The 21,841-nt window shown below is 38.6% G+C and overlaps 1 protein-coding gene and 2 pseudogenes across 2 annotated transcripts in view; 1 reads left to right on the top strand and 2 right to left on the bottom strand.

Annotated features, from left to right (window-relative positions):
- CNNM2 (cyclin and CBS domain divalent metal cation transport mediator 2) overlaps positions 1–21,841 on the top strand; it is a 133,471-nt gene that overhangs the window by 4,884 nt on the left and 106,746 nt on the right. The gene's annotated exons all lie outside the window — the stretch shown is intronic.
- LOC150010570 (large ribosomal subunit protein eL8 pseudogene) lies at positions 1,128–1,892 on the bottom strand (annotated as a pseudogene).
- LOC150010571 (ATP synthase F(1) complex subunit gamma, mitochondrial pseudogene) lies at positions 2,571–3,630 on the bottom strand (annotated as a pseudogene).

Below are 21,841 nucleotides of genomic sequence, written 5' to 3' on the forward strand. Positions count from 1 at the left end.
TCAAGGTCACATCGTAATTTGTTGATTTGGGATTTTAACTCAGGTCTGTGTGACAGCCAACCTTGTGCTTTTAATCACACTATTAGGCTGGTCCCCCGGATCCTGATTTTACATTTCTGTTTTAATAGAGTGTGAGGTTTGGTCAAAACATTGCCTCAGAGCTTGTTGGGCAACAGATCCATAAACGTACTTAAGCATATACCTGGCTTTAAACTCAGTGCTTCTGTGATGTTGTACGTAACAGTTGGTGTTCCTACTTTTGTCATTAAAGTGAAGTGCTTTTTGGCCTGTATGATCCTAAATCTAATGAAGTATATTTCCAGTGTTTCCACGTCAAGCGTCAAGATTCATTTTGAATATGTTTTATGCTAACCTAGTGTACTAGTGTGCACCAAGCGTCAAGATTCATTTTGAACATGTTTAATGCTAACCTACTGTACTAGTGTGCACTGCTTTAGCGGGCTTCTCTGCACTGTTTCCCTAATAGCTGAAGCATGTAGTCACGTTTTACTCTTAGTTTCTTACATGTTTGTGTTGCAGGGGTGACTCAAACTCAGCTTTGTGTTTTCATCTTGATTTTTTTTTTTTTTTGGAACCGCATAATGATAGTTGGTTGATAATGAGCATCCTTTGCAGTTTTGCCCCTTCTGGCTCCATGCAATCAAGCTTTCTCATTTTTGTTAGTTTTGTTACTTATAAATCTAAATAAGAGAATAAAAGTAAATCCTATAGAAGATTATAAGAATTTTAGAAAAATGGTCTATAGCAAAAATAGCGTAACAAAAGGAAAGGCTAAATTAAAGTTTGCTACCTTTGTGGCAGAAAGCATTCTAAAGATTGGGGACTCTTAGCCACCTAATTGTCTACAACGTTGAATTTGAAGCATTAGTAACCAGTTATTGTTCTTTTGTTTTATGTTGTTTACTTTCAGCTTTGTAACAGTTGCAGTCCAGTATCACAGAGCATGCTGTTTTCTAGCTGCTAGGGACTTAGCCAGACTGTTTTGTAGCTTTTTCTTAGCTAGGAACAGGTAGAATCACCAGATAATGTTGTTTGTTGTTCTTTTAATTCCTGGCTGAAGGAGCATTTTTATTACTTTTACGTATAGAAAACTCAACAGTGTGCACTTATCCCAGCTTGGTGGCCAGTTCTTTAGCCTTGGCCTTTTCCAGCTTGGCAATGCGAGCCACCGACTTTGGACCCAGGACATTGCCTCCCCAGTGGCAGTGGAGCTCATCACATCTGTCATTGTAATTGGTCTGTATAACTTCCACCAGCATAGCCAGAGCTCCCTTGTCTTCCGAGTTACCTGTGTGAAGGCAGTGGTGGGGAAGGTCTTCCTGAGGACCAGGCACCCCAGCCTGGCCTTCCTCTTGATGCTGCAGTAGGGAACCCCCATCTTCCTGCACAAGGCAGGCAGGAAGACAGCCAGCTGATGGGATTCCACATCGTGTGCAGTCACTACCAGCTGGGCCTTCTGGTTAACTCCTGCTCAACGGACAGGTGGCTTCTTGGTGGGGACATCCCCTTTGCCGGGAGTTTTTTTCTCTTCCCAGAGTTCTTCTCTTGCTTTGTCTCTGGTCTGTCCTTGTAGGCCAGCTTGAGCAGCTGAGTAGCTAGCCGTTTGGCAGTCCAAGGCCTGGTGAATTGGTCAATGGCAGGAGGCACTTTCAGATGCTTATAGAGAATAGCCCTTGGCTGCCGCAGTGGAATGTAGTGGGGCCATTTGACAAAGCAGCTGAGGTCCCCTTTGGGCTGGATGTCCTGTCCAATGCCAAAATACTTGGGCCTTTTTTCAAACGGGATTAACTACCTTCTTGGCCTCCTGCTTCTTCATGACAGCAAGGGGCCGGCGCCACCTTCTTCCCCTTAGCTTTCTTTCCCTGGCCCATCTTGGGTGGCAGGAGGAGAGAGCCAGATAATGTTGTTCTTTAAGGGAAGAATGCAATGTATAGTTTTCACTTAAAATATTAGGTATATAATTATCTCTTCTTATTAACACAAGTCTTTCCATATTAATGTGCTGAGAGTTTAATATTAAAAACTTTTTTCCCCCAGCAAATAAATTATTCCACTTGCCCAGTATCTAGGAGGATGTTTAAAGATATGAATAGCATTGTGGTGTGGGAGATGGTTGTACTTGTTTCTATGATCTTTATTTATTATTTATTATTATTATTTATTTATTATTTTTGTCCAATAACACATGTTAACTCTTATAACTGTGCATATTTTTAGAATACCTTTATGAAATATTTAGATAGTATAGGATCAAACCTGAAAGGACATGACAGCTAGAGGATCACCTAGTCCAGTGTTTGCAAAACTTACCAGAGGATAAGAATTACTTAGATCACTTTTTTTTTTATTGTAAGTCATGTATTGTAAGATAATTTACAAATATCTTGCTGTCCTTAGTAATTTAAACAATGGGCCAATAATTTTTTCTGAACAGGACAGCAGTAAGCTAAAAACAAAATCAGCTGGCAGAATTTTCCTTCTTTACGTCTTGTCTGAGGATGAAACTTGATTTTCATTGATTCAAAGCTGCAGCACTGGAGACATTTTAGTCAACTCCTTGTGAAGACAGCGTGGAGAGCGCGGTTCAGAGTCAAAGTCAATTTGCTGATCATGTCAGACACATTCTTTCTCCCATTGTCCATGGCTGTCATCCTGGCACTTGGCTCACTCATGGTGGATTCCTTCACAGAATAGTAGACGATGCTGGCCAGCCTGTATTCTTGGTAATTCTGCAGCATGTCAGCATCAATATCATCCTAGATACTCATGCTCTCAGCACTTGCAATGAGTGGTAAAAAGGGAAAAGATGGGCTTTTCTTCTGTTTTGTTTGAGATGACAGACCTGAAATCAATTAAAGATGATAGACCCTTTGTCAAATTCATATCCAGAATTTCATAAGTCCAGGACAATGACTGACACATCTCCAGAAGTAGGGGGTTTTCTTCCCACATCTTTGAATGTCATCAGAAACTGGTCAGAATGAGTCCTATGAAATATACCCCTAATTTGACCACCAGTTCCAACAACCATAAACTTCGTTCCTGGCTGCTGTGAGCATAGCCTCTTAACTTTTCACCTGGTTAGCAACCAAGGAATGGGTGGCACCACAAAGCCCTCTTGCTCTGAGGACACACTGATAAGGGGTGTTTCTTGTCTTCAGGCACCTTAATATCAATCTTTTCATATGGAACCAAAAATCCTATTCCATACACTTGAGCTGGTTTCAGCTTCCTCTCAGTCTAGGTATATTTTGCTGCTGCTGCCATTTTCAGAGACTTGGTAATTTTCTGGATTTTCCCCCCTAACCCTGCTGGAGGATACAATTTCTTGATTTTAGAGAGAAAAAGAGAGAAACATCAATTGGTTGCCTCCAGTACATGCCCTGGCTGGACTTGGGATTGAACCCGTAATCTAGGTATGTGCCCTGACTGGGGATCGAACCTGTGACTTTTCAGTGCACTGGACAACACTCCCACCAACGGAACCACACTGGCCAGGGCAATTTTCTGGATGTCTTAGATTGACTTTAGTTATCTGGCAATATCTTTCAAAGTTGCCATATTTCAAACTTGGATCCTTTGAGGCTGTATAGCCCAGACAGAGACCCCAATGATGTCCACCCAAGGAAACATGGTGGTACTGGCCTCCTCTTTTGGATCACTTACTAACTATGAGGTCCTAGGCCTCACTTAGGGACCTCCTGGATATTCCAGAATCTCTGGGGAAGAGGGTTTGTAATCCAGTTTGTTAACAGTTACCCCAAAGTAATTCTTACGATTAGGTGAGTTTAGGAATCATTGGTGTAGTCAACCTCTTAAGTAAGGAAAGTAAACTCTGAGGAGAAAGTGTTAAGTGACTTGCTTAGGACTGTCTGCCTAGCTAGTAGCATCAAGGGGACTGGCCCCCTTGTCCCTGACTCTGGACTGGAGTTCATTCTGCTCCAACAAGCAGGCCTTCTGGTCCCAGGTTGAAGGTACCTGCATCACTAAAATGATCTGTGTCATTGAAAAAACAAATATTCAGGTTTGCCATTGATTTCTTGTGATTTTTGATGTCAGTATTTTTGATATCCTGAGTCAAGATATATTTGACAGGCATTTTGTTACATAGAAAATAAGTCTGACTGTGTGAGCTTATTTTATTTTAGCTTACTTTAATTGAGGTTTTTACTCTGCTAAGACCAGACTATGTTAGGAGCTATCTAGATTTCTTGAAACCTTGGGTGGTTAAATGTCAGATATTTCTTTTGAGTTAACTTGTTTTGGGTACCTCTGAATTATGTTTTATTTTTGGTTGTTTGTGAGAGTAATGAAGGTTGGATTTGGGACTATGGGGTGCAAGTTTTTTGGCTCTTTTAATTTTTGTTCACATACAAGTCTAAAGCTTCCATTGAAATATTCATCAAAACACATGAATGTGTCCCATTCATGCATATGTGTGCTTTTTTCTAGGATTTTTGTAATGCAACCTAAATTCTTTCAGAGAATCATGTCTGATTTTTGGAGGTTATTTGTGTTACTAGTATCACAGAAGGCTGAGCATAGCCTTCTAGGTCTGGAGACACCATAGTTACATACCGGCTCTGACCTATTGCGGTCTGGATGAAACAGGAAAATACCTTGTTCTGCTTTTCTCTTGGTTTTTATGGGGATTACATACCACCTGCTCCCTTCTATAAAGAGTCTCAGAATTATTTAAGTTCTGAAACATTCAAAACTACTAGGAGGCACCGGTTAATTTTAATTAGTGTTAGCAAATCTAAACACAATTTGAAATATTATTAATCAGGAAAACCCACAAAATAGACTGAGCCAACATAATATTTTATGGTTTTATTTGCTGTTGAATTACTTAAACTTTTAAGAACAAACCTCTGGACTCTTAATTAGATGTTTACTTTGGTTATGTATAAAGTAGCATATTTCTACAGGACCTTTTCCTCTAAATGCATATATATTTTATTTTATTTTTTAATTAAATATTTTATTGTTACTCTGTTATAGTTGTTTCAATTTTTTCCCCCTTTGCCCTCCTCCGCCCAGCCTACGCCCGACTCCCACAGTCATTTCCCACCATGTTGTCTATGTCCATGGGTCATTCATACATGTTCTTTGACTAGACCCTTCCCCTTCTCTTTCCCCTTCCCTTCCACCCTCCCCTCTGGCCGCTGTCAGTCTGTTCCTTGTTTCCATGACTGTGGTTCTATTTTGGTTGCTAGTTTATTTTGTTCGTTAGGTTCCTCTTATAGGTGAGATCATATGATATTTATCTTTCAAAAGTGCATATTTTTTTTGTTAGTAAACTTCAGTTTCTGTAAGATTTGCTTGGCATATGAGGAATATTTGTTAAACTAAATACATGGAAATGGACCACTAAGATTGAATACAATTTAATTTAGTATTGTCTTTTTATCTTCTTTTTCTCTGAATGCGCAAACAAGAATCCCCAATCCTACCAACACAGAAAAGGAGAGACAGTAGAAGCATTCTTTTTTGTCACCACTTACACTGGCAACTCCAGATGGCTATTTAGAGGGATTACAGGGATGGCAGCTTCGGAAGGCAGAGCTAAGGGACTAATAACAAGCCCTCTGTAGATGATATGTTTATTAGGCTGCTTAGGGGTTGGTTGATGGAGATAATGGGAGAGGTAATTGTCCCCCTGTTTTACATTAGTGCTATCGTTGATCATAAATACTGCTGTGATGATGGTGGGATCCTCATTTCTTCATGCTTTATATTCCCCTGCTGTCAGACCTAGGTGGGAATGTTTCTCTTTTTGAATTCTCGTCTTGAGGGGAGGAGACCACCTGCTAATGCAAAGATTAAGAAAAATGTGCCTTTCCTGATATATTTTTAAGGAAAACAGAACAATTGATTATATGTTCTACCCATCGTAGAGTAAGAATACTGAGTTTTAAAAAATTCTTCATTCTCCTAAACTATAAGTGATTGAAAACAACAACAAAGCTTAAGAAAATTGGAGCAAGCTCATGCCCTTGAATAACCAGTTTGAAGACTAAAAGATTTCAAAACACCCTGATAAAATCTTTTAACACCGATTATATTAAAAGCATAAAAAATGGTAATGTGTAATATAGCAAGATTTTTGTTGCATATAGCAATGTAAATTTGTAATACTTTTTAAAGGAAACCAGGAGTAATAAAAATGTATTTTGGTTTAGTTATCTTTTTTCCCTGAAAAAATCTTAATTCAGAGTTATAATTCAAGGAAAGAAAAGAGCTGTGTTGGGTTTTCATGTTTCATGTACGTATATGGCAGCATTTATATGGAGAAAAATTGGGAAGAAATATCTAACACTTCAAGGTTACATATTGAGCAAGAAGAGTTAAGAAAATTACAGATGTCAACTAATTACCAGCATTTAATGATAATTTTTAAAGCCATGTAGCTATATGGGGAAATTTATACAGATTATTATGCATGAATTATAGTTACAGAAAAACATACATGTAGATGGACTGAAAGGGAACTTGGGAAAAGTGAAAATAGTTGATGTGTTAGGATAGGGTGATCATAACCAGACTTTACAAAAGTCACTGTTAACTTTCTACAATAACATACCTGGAAAAAAATGCATATCTGCTGAGAGCATTATGTCTCAATCTTGGGAAAACTAATCTTTTCTTTTTTTTTCTTTTTTTAAGTATATTTTAGTGATTATGTTGTTATAGTAGTTCCAATTTTTTCCCCCTTTGCTCCCCTCGGCCCAGTACTACCCTTCCCTCCAGCAATCCCACCCCCTTTAGTTCATGTCCATGGGTTGTGCATATAAGTTCTTCGGCTTCACCCTTTCCTATATTATTCTTAGCTTCCCCCTGTCTATTCTGTACCTACCGATTATGCTTCTTACTCCCTGCATCATTTCCCCATTTCTCCCCATCACCCCTCCCAGCTGATAACCCTCCAAATGATCCCCATACCTATGTCGTCGTCGGCAGCCGTCTGTCTTGAGAGACGATGGTGTAGCTTCTTAAGAGTCTATCTGCACCGCCGAGAATGGCTGTGCAGTCCGACTCGGGAGTGACACAGTATCTGTCTCCTCCCGTGTTGAATCGACATCTTGCGATGACGCTGGAGTGTCCTCTCCAGTAAAGCTGAAGCTACAGAGCCTGGGCAGGGTGATATGGAGGGTCTGCTGTTGCCCATGCAGCAGAACCCCCCTCTCTTTGCAGCTGAAGGGTCCAAGGGAAAGACGGAGTCAATACAGCTTGGCTTCAGGTGCGCCGCAGGAGTTGCCGGTGTTGACTACAACGTCAAACCGCCTTAGGGACTCCGGCTACCTATGATTCTGTTCCTATTCTGGTTTGCTTAGTTGGATTTTGTTTTTATTTTCTAGATTCAGTTGTTGATAGGTGTGAGTTTGTTGTCATTTTGATGTTCATAATTTTGATCTTTTTCTTAAGTTGTCTATCTTCTCATCTGCTAGGTTGGCTATCTCCTCGTCGCTTAGCTCCCACTGGAACCTTGATCCATTCCCTCTTTTGGGCCATACTTCTCTGTCTCCTCATTCTGACAGGCTCCTGTGTTTGTTTGCCTCTGTGTCCCAGGTAGAGCTGTCGCTCCTGTTATGTTTGAGGGGCGGAGCCTTAGGGATTCCGTCAGTACAGGGTGGCCTGTTTCACCACGTTGTGGCGCTGTATGTGGGGGAGGGGTCCGAGAGGGAACAATGCCACCTGCCCAGGACTTGCCCCTTTTCCAGGCACCTCTCCCACTTCTGCACCAGACTGGCGCCACTCCAGCTGCTGCCCTGTCCGTCGTTCCCAGAGTGGATGGGTCTGCATATGTTCTAGGACCGTGGGGGCACTTTAAACAAGCGGACTCTGCTGAGACTGGCAGTTTCTGCCTCCACCACAACCCCCACTGGTCTGCACAGTCAGAAGCAACGAGACTTGATTTTCCCCGGTGCTGGGACCGTGAGCTGTGAGGTCCAGTGAGGAGCTGGGAACACTCCCCAGGTGTCCCTCCTGACTTTTTAAAACGTGTGACTGCGCTTTCTGCCAGCCAGCCTGCTGCTGCCACCGCTGCTGCCACCACCACACCGCATGCTCTCCACCCTGGCTCCGCCCCTCCTGTCTGTCTGAATGAGTATTTCTTCTTTATATTTTTGTTTGCTGGACTTCCATGTAGTTTGATTTTCTGGAACTTCTGGTTGTTTCTAGTTGTGAGGTAGTTGTATTCCTTCTTAGTTGTGGAGGGAGATACAGCGTGTCTGTCTACGCCTCCATCTTGGCCGGAATTGGGGAAAACTAATCTTTACTCATATTTAGGGAATACATATTCTTTCATTTCTCCTTAGGAACATTTTATTACTGAAATAAATGGTTTTTAAAAAGTGTTTAAGAATTGAGATATAATACACATGACATAAAATTCACCCTTTAAAGTGTACAGCTTGGGGTTTTTAGTGTATTCACAAGGTTCTGCAACCACGACTATGGCTACTTCCAGAACATTTTTATTACTCCAAAAAGAAACTCTGTATCTGTTAGCAAGTCACTCTCCATCCCCCACTCTCCACAGTCCCTAGAAAACATTAATCTACTTTCTCTCTCTATGGATTTGCCTGTTTTGGACATTTCATGTAAGTGAAATCATATATAATGTGGCCTCTTTTGTCTGGCTTCTTTAACTTAATGTGATTTTTTTAGGTTCATCCATGTTGTAGCATGGATTAGTATTTCGTTTCTTTTTATGGTCAAATAATATTTCATTTTATGGTATACCACGTTTTGTTTATTCACTTTTCAGTCGATGGACACTTAGGTTGTTTCTGCTTTCTGGCCATTACAAATAATACTGCTATGAATGTTGGTGTACATGTTTTTGTGTGGACATGTTTTCTCTCTTTTTTTTGTAAAGTATGAAAGTGAGAAAGGATTGGTCTATTTGGCATAGAGTTCTTCTTTTTTAAAGCTTTTATTTATTTATTTTTAGAGAGAGGTGTAGGGAGGGAGAAAGAGAGGAAAAGAAACATCAATGTGTGAGAGATACATCTGTAGATTGCTTCTTGCATGCCCCTACTGGGGACGTGTCCCACAACCCAGGCATGTACCCTGACTGGGAGTCAAACCAGTGACTTTTTGGTTCGCAGGCCGGCAATCTACTGAGCCACACCAGCCAGGGCAGACATATGTTTTCAATTCTTTTTCGTATATACCTAGGAGTAGAATAGCTTAGTCATATGGTAAGTCCATTTTTAACTCTTTGAGAAACTGCCAAATTCTTTTCTAGCATGGCTGCACCATTTTACATTCCCACCAAAAGGTATGATGGTTTCAATTTCTCCATTTCCTTGCCAACTCTTGTTATTTGTTCTTTTTCTTTTTAATTATAGCTACCCTAGTAGGTGTGAAGTGGTATCTCATTGTGCTTTTGATTTACATTTCCCTAATGACTCACCATGTCAAGTATCTCTTCATGTGCTTATTGGCCATTTGTATATCTTTTGAGAAAAGTCTATTTAGATCCTTTGCCCATTTTTAAATTGGGCTGCTTGTCATTTTATTGTTGAATTGTAAGTGTTCTTTGTGCATCCTGGATATTAGATACATGAATTGCATTATTTCCTCCCAATTCAGTGAACTGTCTTTTTATTTTCTTGGTAGTAATCTTTGAAGCAGAAAAGTTTTTAATTTTGATGAAGTTCAGTTTATCTCCTTTTTTTTCTTTTGTTGCTTTGTTTTTATTGTCATATATAAGAAACTATTTCCTAACCCAAGGTCACAAAGGTTTATGCTGAAGTTTTCTTCTAAGATTTTATTAGTTTTAGCTCTTACATCCAGGCCTTTAATCCATTTTGAGCTAATTTTTATATATGGTATGAGGTAGGGGTTCAACTTCATGTTTTTGCTGTGAATACCAAATTGTTCAGCACCATTTGTTGAAAAGACTGTTCTTTCCTCATTGAATGTCTTAGCGTCCTTGTCACAGTCAATTGATTATAAATGTGAAGGTTTATTTCTGGACCCTAAATTCTATTCTGCTGATCTGTATGTCTTATGCCAATACCACACTGTTTTGGTTCTTGTAGCTTTGTAGTAAGTTTTGAATTGGGAAATATGAATTCTCCTACTTTGTTCCTTTTCATGATAGTTTTGGTTGTCAGGATCCCTTGTATTTCCATGTGAGTTTTTCATGGATCTTCTTGTCTATTTCTGCAAAAAAGGTATTTGAAATTTTGATAGAGATTTATTGAATCTGTAGATCAATGTGGGCAGTATTGCAATGTTAACTACATAAAATCTTTTATCCATGAATATGGGATGTCTTTCCATTTATTTAGGTCTTCTTTAATTTACTTCAACAGTGTATTTTAGTATTCAATGTATTTGCAATCTTTTCATTAAACAAATACTTAGAAGTAAATTTCTTTTTGATGCTCTTGTAAATAGAATTATTAATTTCATTTTCAGGTTTTCATTAGTATATAAAAACATAATTGATTTTTGTATATTGATCTTATTTCCTGCAACCTTGCTGAACTCATTTATTAGGTAACAAATGGTTACCTAATAACCATTAGGAAAGTGTTTTTTAAAAATGTGAGTTTTTTGGAGGGTATTTTATATTTGTTTCACTTGTTTTAGTGGGTTTTATTTTTCTTTTAAATAATGTAGGTATTTTTGCCCTGATGGGTGTGGTTGCGCTGGGCATGATCCTGCAAAGCGCAAGGTCCCTGGTTGATTCCCCATCAGGGCACATGCTTTGGTTGCAGGTTTGTCCCCCAGTTGGGCATGTACTAAAGGCAACCAATTGATGTTTCTCTCTCACATCGATGTTTCTCTCCCTGTCTTCCTCCCTCCCTTCCCCTCTCTCTAAAAATAAATAAATAAAAAATCTTAAAAAAAATGTAGGTATTTTTACTTGCCACTTTCATATGAAGTGAAGCACTCACTATTGGTTATTAACAGTGTCATCCTTCGGGAAATTTGATAGGAAAGGGTAAATTCTATCTCAGATTAGATACAGGGAAAAGAGAAATAGGCTGTATGAAATGTGTCAAAGAGACCAAAAATATAGCTGGCTGCAGTTTGGGAGTTTAAAAGTTAATGATCGATTTCTATCTAATATTTAGAGTGACTTTGTATCAGATTTAGAACTTGGTCTAGGAGAACAGAAGAGACTGTTCACTTAATATCTAAATGGTTTTGTAGTGCCTTTCTTTTCTAGGTCACTTTACCAAGGGTTTTCTTTGGATCATTTTTAACAGAGACTAGAAAAATACCTTGACTTTTAGTCACGGTGCATTTCATCAGTATGCTCGAGGTTTTGGGGCACCAAGTAACTAGAAGAGATAAGATGAAACGTTTGTATGTGTGTGCACGTGTGCATGCACGAGTGTGTATGTGTGCGCGTGCAGGGGAGTATGGAGGTCTGGTAATATGAGAGGGAGAATGTTTTCCCAAACCAGCAAAGACAAACTGAGGGCATCATCTGATCTTTATGGGATTGTGCAAAGCCTCAGTTTTTCCATTTAACCATCTGCAATAATAAAATGTGCTGACTCAACTTGGAGCCTCTGCAGAACAGCATTTGGGGCTTAGGGAGTCCTGAGAATCACACAAGAGATGGAAATATTTGAGCAGGTTTTAAGAGATAACGTTAAAAACAGCTAGAACAAGACAACATGCCCTTATTTCCTTCAAGATTTGCTTTCTTTAGTTACTAGTGTACCTCCTTGATTTAAGGTGTAGCAGGGAATAATTTGGTCTTTATAGAGTTGAGTGCTGAGCAGAGATATTTTTCTTGCTTCAGTGGTTATACTTTAGGGGCATGGGATTGGTTGGGGTGAGGGGATGAGATTCTTCTGGAAGCAAATCAGGTAAAATACTATTAAAATAATATTGTGTGGGCCATCTGCTTAGGTTTTTTTCTTTAAAATTTTTACTTCCTTGTTCGTGGATACATCCATTTGCCCGCAAAAACTAAAACATTTACCAGAATGTTAACTAATAATGACCACCTCTTGATGGTGAATTTTAGAGGAGGAAGTATGTTTTTCTGTATTGCTTTGAGTTTTTTTTAAACTATGTACTTTGTAATGTTTAGGGAGGGATTGATTAAAATGATATTAAAAGTGTAAATTGTATAACTTGAACCACTGATTTAGGTATTTAAGTGAAATTCAGTATATTTAGGTGAAATTCATCCTTTTTTCTTAGGAAATATGGAATATTTTGTCATAATGCATTCATACTGTAATTTGTGACATTTTATTCTCATCGTCATAAAGAATCCTTAATGTTTGGGGTGAAATATGAATAGCATTTTAAATCTCATAAAACGTGTGTGTGCGCATGTGTGTGTGTACAACATCTTAATACAATTAATTTGTATGTGAAGATAAAGGAATTTAAGTTTTTGACTTGTATTTGTTTTCAAAACATGTTAGTAGGTGACAAAATCCAGTTTGTTTAGATTTGTATCTGGATTGCCTGGAATGAAGCTCTTTTATATTTACCTGATTGTCCTTATTAAATAAAAGATTGGTAAAATAGTTGAGTTTCAACTAGATTTGTGCTTTCAGCATAAAGTTGTAATCCCAAGATACCTCTTCTTTGATTGGGGACAGTGAGATTCTGGAAACTGATGCTTCCTTTTACCTATAGAAACCATCACTATAAACTTAGTGATGATTATTAAAAGGAGACAACAGAATGTTCTGGAACCACCATGCTTGAAGCTCGGTAGTTTCCAGACAATCTGATATGTTTTGCATGACCAAAAACATTTAACTTTGATGAGGATCAGGCATTTACTTGTTTTGATTATATTCCTATAAAATTATACATTTATTATATGTCATTTATCTCAGATAAAAAGATGTGATTTTCTTTTTTACCTGAATGTATACGGAAACTATATTTATGTACAGGATAAGTTAGCTGTCATTTAGGCATCTTTCCTAAAGTCTGTTTTTAAAGGACACAAAATAATGGTACTGGATTTTGACTCTACACCTTTATCTAACTTCCCAAGAAAAGTAACTGTTTTAGGAAGAGAAATTGATGTTTGCTTTAATTACTAACAGTATTGCTCTTAAACTGTCCCAAGGATATTAGTCACATGAATTTGTTATTTACTAAGTTCCTTGATATTTAAAGCAGTATACAAATTTTGTCATGGTTATTCTCCAGTGAAGCTCATCACTTGACACAGAACTTCTGGCTAGCATTTAAGCATAAGCCTCTTAAATATGAATAGAAAGCCAAATATCTCTGGGTGTTTGAAGAGAGTCTCTAATAGTCTCTAGCGAGACTAAAACAGAAAAAAAGAACCTACTTGACTTAAGCTGGTTTAGCTCACATTAGCTACAATAAAATCTGGCAGTTACTACAACAGTTATTATTCTCTGTGTGACCTCTTAAGGCCACTTAGCACGCCACCTATTAGTAGCAAATGTGTAGACTTCCTGCCTGTTCATACGTAGTATAGATGGAATCTTACCTGTGTTGATTCAACCCACATGGTTGTTTGAGGTTCCCAACTAGGCTGGATGTTGTAAATATTAATACTTCCTTGAGGCGTACTTAGCTTCACTGCACATTCAGAGGCTAATGTAGGCACTTCTGGTAGAGTTCTATGTCTTTAGGGAATCGCTGTTTTTCCTTTCTTCGTTTATTGCAAGATTTCTTAAGGAATAGGTAGTCATGTACTTCCTTTTTCTTGCCCCTGGCTTCATCTGTGATGCTCTAAACCTGGCTTCAAACTTGTCACAGCCAGTGACTTCCATTATTGCCAAATCCACATCTGGGTTGTCATCTTTCCTAGCTGCTTTGTTTCCTGTTGCTTTTGGCACTAAGGCTAGAGCCCCTCTTCTTCTTAGCCTTCTTGCCCCACGGTATGGCACAGTCTTGGCTCTCCTCCTGCTTTTCTGACTCCTTCCTCTTTAATTTAAGGTTTCTGATTTCTTCTTTCCATTTCTAATTGAGCATTCCCCAACACTTTGTCTTTATTTCTCCCTTCCATGGTCTTTTTCCATCTTTAGAAAACTTTTCTTTACTCATCTCTAGTCCATAAGCATTTATTAAGCATCATAGTAAACTGTGTGGAATGCAAAGATGAAGTAGATATATTTCCTGTTTGCAAGTAACTTGCAATACATATGCATTTATTTCTTTTTCATCCTGTATATCTTATCAAATTTAATTGACATATTTTGAAAATGCCTCTTACACATTTTTGTTTTCTCTCTATTCCCACTGCTACTACTCCCTTTTATTTGTGCTTTGTCTGGCACCTGCTATGTTTTAGGTGTTCTGTAAATGCATTTTGAATGAATGACTCTGTCTGTCTATCTTCATTATTATAAAACTTCCAAGATGATTTCTCTTATTTTGTCTATTCATCAGGTATACCTCTGCCAAGTTGATCTTCCTTACATAAAACTTTCATCTTGTCGTGTCCAGCATGGCTCAGTTGGTTGAGCGAGCATTGTCTGGCAAAGCAAAAGGTTGCTGGTTCGATTCCAGGTCTGGGCATGTGCCTACGTTGCAGCCTGGTCCCAGTTGGGGCACGTGTGAGAGGCAACCAATCGATGTTGCTCTCACAGAATGATGGTTTTTTCCCCTCTCTTTCTCCCTCCCTTCCTCTCTCTCTAAAAATAAATAAAATCTTAAAAAATAATTTTCATTTTAACATTTTATCAAAAGCCTTCTATAATTAAACTATTATTATCTGTTATGTACTGAACTGTGTCACCCACCAAATTCTTATGTTGAGCCATAACCCTCAATGTCATGGAATTTGGAGATGGGGCCTTTGGGAGGCAATTAAGGTCAGATGACATCCTAAGGGTGGAGCCCTTAGGTTTGGGATTAGTGGCTTTATCAGAAGAAGAAGAGAGAGACCACTCTCTCTCTGCCATGTGATAAAACAGTGAAAAAGCAACTATCTTCAAGCCAGAAAGAAGGGGCTCCCACCAGGAACTGAAATGGTTAGCACTTTGATCTCAGACTTTCCAGCATCTAGAACTGTGAGAAATAAATGTCTGTTGCTCATACCATCATCTATGACGTTTTGTTATATCAGTCCAAGCCCACTAACTCATCGTCTTTTTCAACCTATCAAAATAGCCAGGATAGAAAAAAATGATAAGAGTGATATGAATAACTTGTAGAAGTCTCCTGTACAACATTCTACCTATAGTTAGCATGGTACCCTTAAAAACTTAAGAGGGTAGATCTCATGTTATTCTCACTATCATAAAATAAATGAAAAAGAAAAGAAAAAAATGATAATGTCCAATGGTCAAGGCCCATGAGATGGGGACTGCTTCTCAGACTGCCTCTGCTACTGCTTTTCCCCTGACTCCCGTCGCTTCAGCCCACTGGTTTCCTGGCTGCTTCTTGAACACTACAGGTACTCTACACATGTTCCTGCTTTAGTGCCTTTGTAGTTGCTGTTCCCTCTTTGGAATGTTCTTTGCCCAGATAGTTTTATGACTCTCTCCCTTCCTTCATATCTTGACTTGGATTTCACCAGTTTAGTGAGGCTCTCTATGACCTTCCTATCTAAAATTTCAGCCCCTCCGCTATAACACTTACTTGCTTTCCCTTCTTTATTTTTTCTTCCTTCACTGTTTATGGTATATCTTTTGCTTACTTAAATTTTTGTTTTAAACATTTTTTGGCTTGTCTCTCCCACCAGAACGTGTGCTCCATGAAGGTGGGGACTTTTGTCTGTCTTGTTCCCTTTTGTATTCCCAGGGCCACAAGAGGGCCTGGCACATAGGTGCTTAATGAAGAGTGTTGAGTGACTGAAAGCTTGGAGTGAGACAAGTGCTCTTTTATAACACTGATGGTTGTGTGAGTTGGGAGAATCTTCCTAGAAAGTAACTTGGTGGTGTGCTTAAGAACCTTATGCTTTTTGCATATCTTTTTACCTATTAGTACCACTTCCAGAAATGTGATATTAGGAATTAACGAGAAGTGCATGTAAAACTTAAAACACAGAGATGATCATCTCATTATATTAAAAAGATTAACTTTTATTTTTTTAAAAGTTGTGATGAATACGCATAACATAAAATTTGTCGTCTTAACCATTTTAAGTGTGCAGTTCAGTAGTGTTAAGTACATTCACATTGTTCTACAAACCAACCTCCAGCACTCTTCTCGTCTTACAGAACTGAAGTTCTTAGCCAATTTAAACAACTCCTTATTCCCTCCTCTGCCCAGGCTCTGACAGCCACCATTCTACTTTCTCTTTGAATTGGACTCTACTAGGTACCTCGTATGAGTGGAATCATACAGTATTTGTTTGTCTTTTGTGACTGACATATTTCTCTTAACATAATATCCTCAAGGTTCATCTATGTTGTAGCATGTGTTATTAGACTTTTCTTCCTTTTTAGGGCTGAATAATATTCTATTGTATGGATATGGTATTTTTTAAAATTCGTTCATTCATTGATGGGCACGGGTTATTTTTCACATTTTGACTGTTGTGAACAATGCGGCTATAAATGTGGCTGTACAAATATCTGTCCAAGTCCCTGCTTTCAGTTCTTTTTGGTGGCTATCCAGAAGTGGAATTGCTGGTTAATGTGGTAATTCTATTTTTATTTTTTTGAGGAACTAAATATTTTTAAAATAGCAAAAAATGATAAAAAATCTAAAAATCTAGTATTGAGGAATGGTTAAGCAAATTTAGGCATGTACATATAATACAACCATTTAGATTAACATTTATAAAGTTTTTAATAACATGTGGGAAATGATTATTTTAACTGAAAAGAGCAACATGATCTCAACTGTGTTTTTAAAACTATAAAAAAGACTGGTAGGAAATATCCCAAAATGTTAATAATAAAGATGGGATGATTTTTATATTTATCTTATACTTTTCTGTATTTTTTAACTTAAGCAGAAATTGCTTTATTTAATCAAGGTAAAATCTTTAAAAAAAAATCAAGAATACTACATTGTAAAATGCCTTCCTCCCTTAATAATTAATGAGTTACCAATCTGTGGAGTAATGTTTTGAGATTGTATATATATTCTGCCCCCCCCCACATTTTTATTGAAAGGTTTTGACATCTCCTTTTAAAAAGTATCATTCTGCAAGGTCTTCTTTGTCCATCTGTGTCTGTAGTAATCTGTTCCTTTTTCCGTTCTAGTGAGAAAATAGATGTTTGAGATAGGAAGAGCTAGTAGTGAAAATAATTCAAACATCGTATTTTCTAGGTGAGCGTTAAATGTTTTGCCTAAGAGCAATTGTGAGAGAAAGATTGATTTGTTGTTCTATTTATTCAAGCATTCAATGGTTGAACCTTGTATGTGCCCTGGCTGGGCATCAAACCTGCAATCTTGGCATGTGGGGATGTTGCTCTAACCAATTAGCTACCTGTCCAGGGCCTTGACTTTTTGATAACAACCTTCCTAACAGGTGTGAGGTGATATCTCAGTATAATTTTAACTTGCATTTCCATGATTATTAATGATATGGAGCGTCTTTTCATGTACCTATTGACCATTTGTATGTCTTTCGGAAAATGTCTATTTAGGCCCTTTGCCCATTTTTAAAATCAAGTTATCTTTCTTTTTTTCTATTGGATTGTATGAATTCTTTATATATTTTGGATATTAACACCCTATCAGATGTGTGATTTGCAAATATATTTTTCACATATTGTAGGCTGCCTTTTCATTTTGTTGATGGTTGTGCAGAAACTTTTTATTTTGATGTAGTTTTTCTATTTTTTTTTTTTTGCTTTCGTTGCTTGTGCTTTTTGTGTCAATTCCAAAATAATTTGTAAGACCAATGTCATGGAGCCTTTTCCCTGCTTCCCTTCTCTTCTTGATTGTTGTACGAGCTGAGTTGAGGTCTGCAGAGGAGGCCTTTACCTACCTATCTTCAGGTTGAGTTAGGTGTCCCTTTTGTTATTATAGTACCCTGTTCATACATCATATCACCGTGGGGGATTATTTTTTCTTTCGGCAGTTTATAATTATATTCTCTTCTATTGGACCGTGAGCTCGCGGAAGGCAGGGATTTTGTTTAGTTCTCTCTGGGCTTGCCACTTAGATTGCTCAATCAATGTTTGCTTTGTCACTGACGCCATTTCAACTCTGTGGTCATTGATTGCTTTACCATAAAGACATGGTTGCCACTCAGACCTCTAGTTCCCTGTAGTTCTGACAGTTTCCATAAATATTTGTTGTATGATGTGCAAGGTGGTGTAGAAAATAGAAAGCTATTTTATATGTTATGCAGGTCCTTAAGTAGCATAGAGGAAAAGTCCTGACTGTAGTTATAAAAAAGAATGAGTTAATTGGTGCAATCGGGAATAAAGTGCTTTAGCAATGAGAGGAAGGACTTGTTCTTGGGGCAGTCTCAAAGGAGGCCAGAGGCTGAGGAAAGGGTCACAGCATTTCATTTGGAGGCAACAGTCTTGGGAAAGGCATAGAATCAGAAAAGTTGAGCTCTTGATTTGACTGGCTTTTAGGGTTCTTTGTCTTATTTATAGTGTACATATAGGTTGTTCTTTGTGCAGATTGATTGCTGTCCTGAGTCTTTTCCTTTTACCCTTTAGGGATTCCTAGGATACATTTATTGATATTAATTGAACATGAGTATGGTCAGAAAAGTGTCTTATTGGGGAATTCCTACCACGAGGACTTTTTAAAGCACTTGTGGTAGCTGTTGTTTTAACCAAAGTACGGTAGTCTCTCTCTATATCGCGGTTCACTTATTGCGGCCTCACTGTACGGTGGGATTTTTAAAAATATTATATTTATTTATCGCAGATTTTTCACTATATCGCAGGATTTTGCGGTACTGTATATGAATGTTGTTAAAGTTACGTAGGTTTAAGAGTGTAGAATATGTTTAAGAACATAAGTAGTGTTTATAAAAGTGTGGAAAAGGTTAATAAGGGAGTGGGAAAGGTTAATAAGAGACTGGGAACGGTTTATAAGTGTGCGGGAAGGGTTCATAAAGACTTAAAATATATATAAATACTAAAATAAATGTAAGGTTCCGACTTCGCGGATTTTCACCTATCGCGGGGGGCCGTCTAGAACGTAATACCCGCTCTGCAACCCCTCTAAGCCCAAACTCTTCAGTCTTAGATAAATTAAGCCTCAGGGGAAGTACATTAATAATTGAAAACTGATGATGCATTGTTGCTTCAATTCTGAATTTTTAGTGTATTTTTTTGCAGCCTGAAAGAGCTACTTAACTACTTTGGTTTACTTCTGGGATAGGACTTTAAGACCATTGAGAAAGGGCTGGGGACTTGAATAGGGTACTTATTTTCCAGCTATTTACTTTTCAGATAAGGAAAATATTCTACAACACACTAACATAAGGTACCAAATTGGAGAAAACAATATTGTGTTCTGAGAAAGAACTAAATATATGCATTTTTAATATATCAATTTCCATTTTTTGCTTTAAAATATACTTCTGCTTATATTTTGAATAACTGTTCACCAAGTGTCAGGCCTTTTTGCTCACAGTAAATGTTGGTAAGGTAGGAAGTGTGAACCAATAAAGAACTGATTATTTTCCTTATAAATACTGGCTTGCTCTGAACAAGTTTATAGTTACTAATCTCGTTGCCATAAATTCCCCAGTCATATGTTTTGCAATTCTTTCTCTGGCATACATTTTAATTGTTTTCTTACTGCTTCATAGGCGCTGTAATCCTTTTACAATTTCCGGGGTTTTAAAATAAACCTATAAAAGGTTCAATTTTATATTTAATAGCCATGTTTTCACATGTTCTAAAGCTGTGAATAAGTTCAGGCAGGCAAGCACTTTTGATGTGGAATGCCTGTTTCTGTGCTTTAGAAAAAGGTATTAGTCTTTCAGTGTTTCACATGGTGATGATTTTAGGTGCTGGCTAAGATTTTAAAAATATTTGGAAATACAAAGAAGAAACGTTGACCAACACTGAAAAGCAAAACAAAACAAAACAGGTAAGCATTCCTGTCTCATAATTTTCTATTACCAAATTTCAGAAGATCACCCCTCTTTTGAGACATCTACCGTATTTCTTGTCTGAGTAAGACTGTCATTATCCTCTTGGAGCTGACAGTTGGGTGACATCTGCGATAGACATGAATGAAATAATCACACAGATAATCTCGCCATCATGGGATGTGCTCTGGAGCACATGTGCTTAGCGCTGTGAGAGGATATTGGCAGGTGGGAGGTGAGGGAAGGAAGTGACTTTTGAGTGACTTCAGATTTGACAGATATGTAGGTGTCAACTAGGGGAACTTTGGGTGTGGAGAAGAGAATATTACAGGGAGATGTGATAAAGTGGGAGGCAACGCTGTGTGCGCAGGGAACTGAAAGAAGATTAGTGTGGCTGGAACACAGAATTTGTGTGTGAGGGTGGGTAGGGCATAGCACAAAATGCAGCTGGAGAGGTAAGCGGGCGCGGAGCCAGTCAGCCTGTGGCAGGCCAGTTCTTCTCAGGGCAGTGATCCATCTGTGAAGTATTGAGATTACGTGGGTCAGGCATGGTTAGAGATGAATTTTGAAAAACATTACTGTCTTCTGTATGGAAATCTATTGGAGATAAATGGAAAGGGTGAGGAGAGGCTGGCATTTGGGGACTTGTTGCAGAAGTCTGGTGAGAGATGACTGCTGGGCCTAAGGAGACGCTGGTTGGGATGGAGTGTGGGGACTGATTCTGATGATGCTGAAAGTGACAGGACTTTACCAAACTCCTTTTCACTGATTCTCGGAGAGGGGCAAATGATGGGTATTTGAAATTGAGGCCCAAAGAGTTAAAGATCATGTGATTAGCAAGCAGAAGTAGACCTGGGACTTGAAATTAGGTGTTTGACCTCAATCCTGTTCTCCCTTTTATGCTATTCCATCTTTTTAGGAGCAGAACCTTCAGTTTGGAGAATGTAGTTATCCTCTGACACCATATCAACTAAAATATTCAACTCCTGTGTATCAAATCTAAATCTAGGCAACAAATGCGTATCTGACCATGAGCATGGCTTTGTCAGGCTCACTAGATGTCATTTTAATCACTGCTACCGCTACCTTTTGATGAGGGAATACACTCCATCCCAATTATTTGATTGAGTACAAGCTTGAGATGGAGCCAAGAGACTGCAGGAAGAGGCTGACTACTCTGTCGTTATATCGAGTTTATTAAGGGAACTTACGTGCCAGGCTCATTTTGAGCAGTGGGGAGATGCCATAGATGACCTCCGTGCCATGTGGCAGGTGCTAGGGGTTATATAGGACAGGGCAGGGTGGATAGTGGAGCTGAGGCCTGACCCACCCCAGATAAGGGGGTAAGGCCTTACATGCTTGCCCAGGACTGGGTAACGGCCTGTTCCAGGAATCAGCACACATGAGCACACTGCGGGGTAAAGGGCGGGGGTTAATCATACCATCTCTGAGGGGATTTTCGGGAAGCAGTCTCTGTTCTGGCCAAGATCTGGCAGGAAAGCCTGTAAACAGTCAGGCAGTGGTCATGTCATGGAATAGTCTTTCTGCCATACCGCACCCCTCGTGACTGGCTCTTACAGTCTCACTTACCCTCCTCTTCTGCAGGGTGCCCTGAGAGGTCAGCAAGAGTCTTCATTGGTAGGGAGGTAGCTTGTCTGCTAGCCAGACACAGTCCACAGCTACAATATAGAACAAATTAAAAGAAGCAATCCAAATATTAGTAACAATTTTTATTTTTTCCTCCATGCTCTCCAGGCCCCACACCAGTATGCTAATAGCTGTCGTAGACTCAGGGTTGGGTCGCGTAGGGTGGGTGTTTACTTTAGCTTTCATATGTGCTAACGAAGAGGAAATATCAGCAGATTAATC

The sequence above is a fragment of the Furipterus horrens genome, unplaced genomic scaffold, assembly GCF_987537825.1.
Source record: "Furipterus horrens unplaced genomic scaffold, mFurHor1.1.pri manual_scaffold_5, whole genome shotgun sequence".
Classification (NCBI taxonomy): Eukaryota; Metazoa; Chordata; class Mammalia; order Chiroptera; family Furipteridae; genus Furipterus; species Furipterus horrens.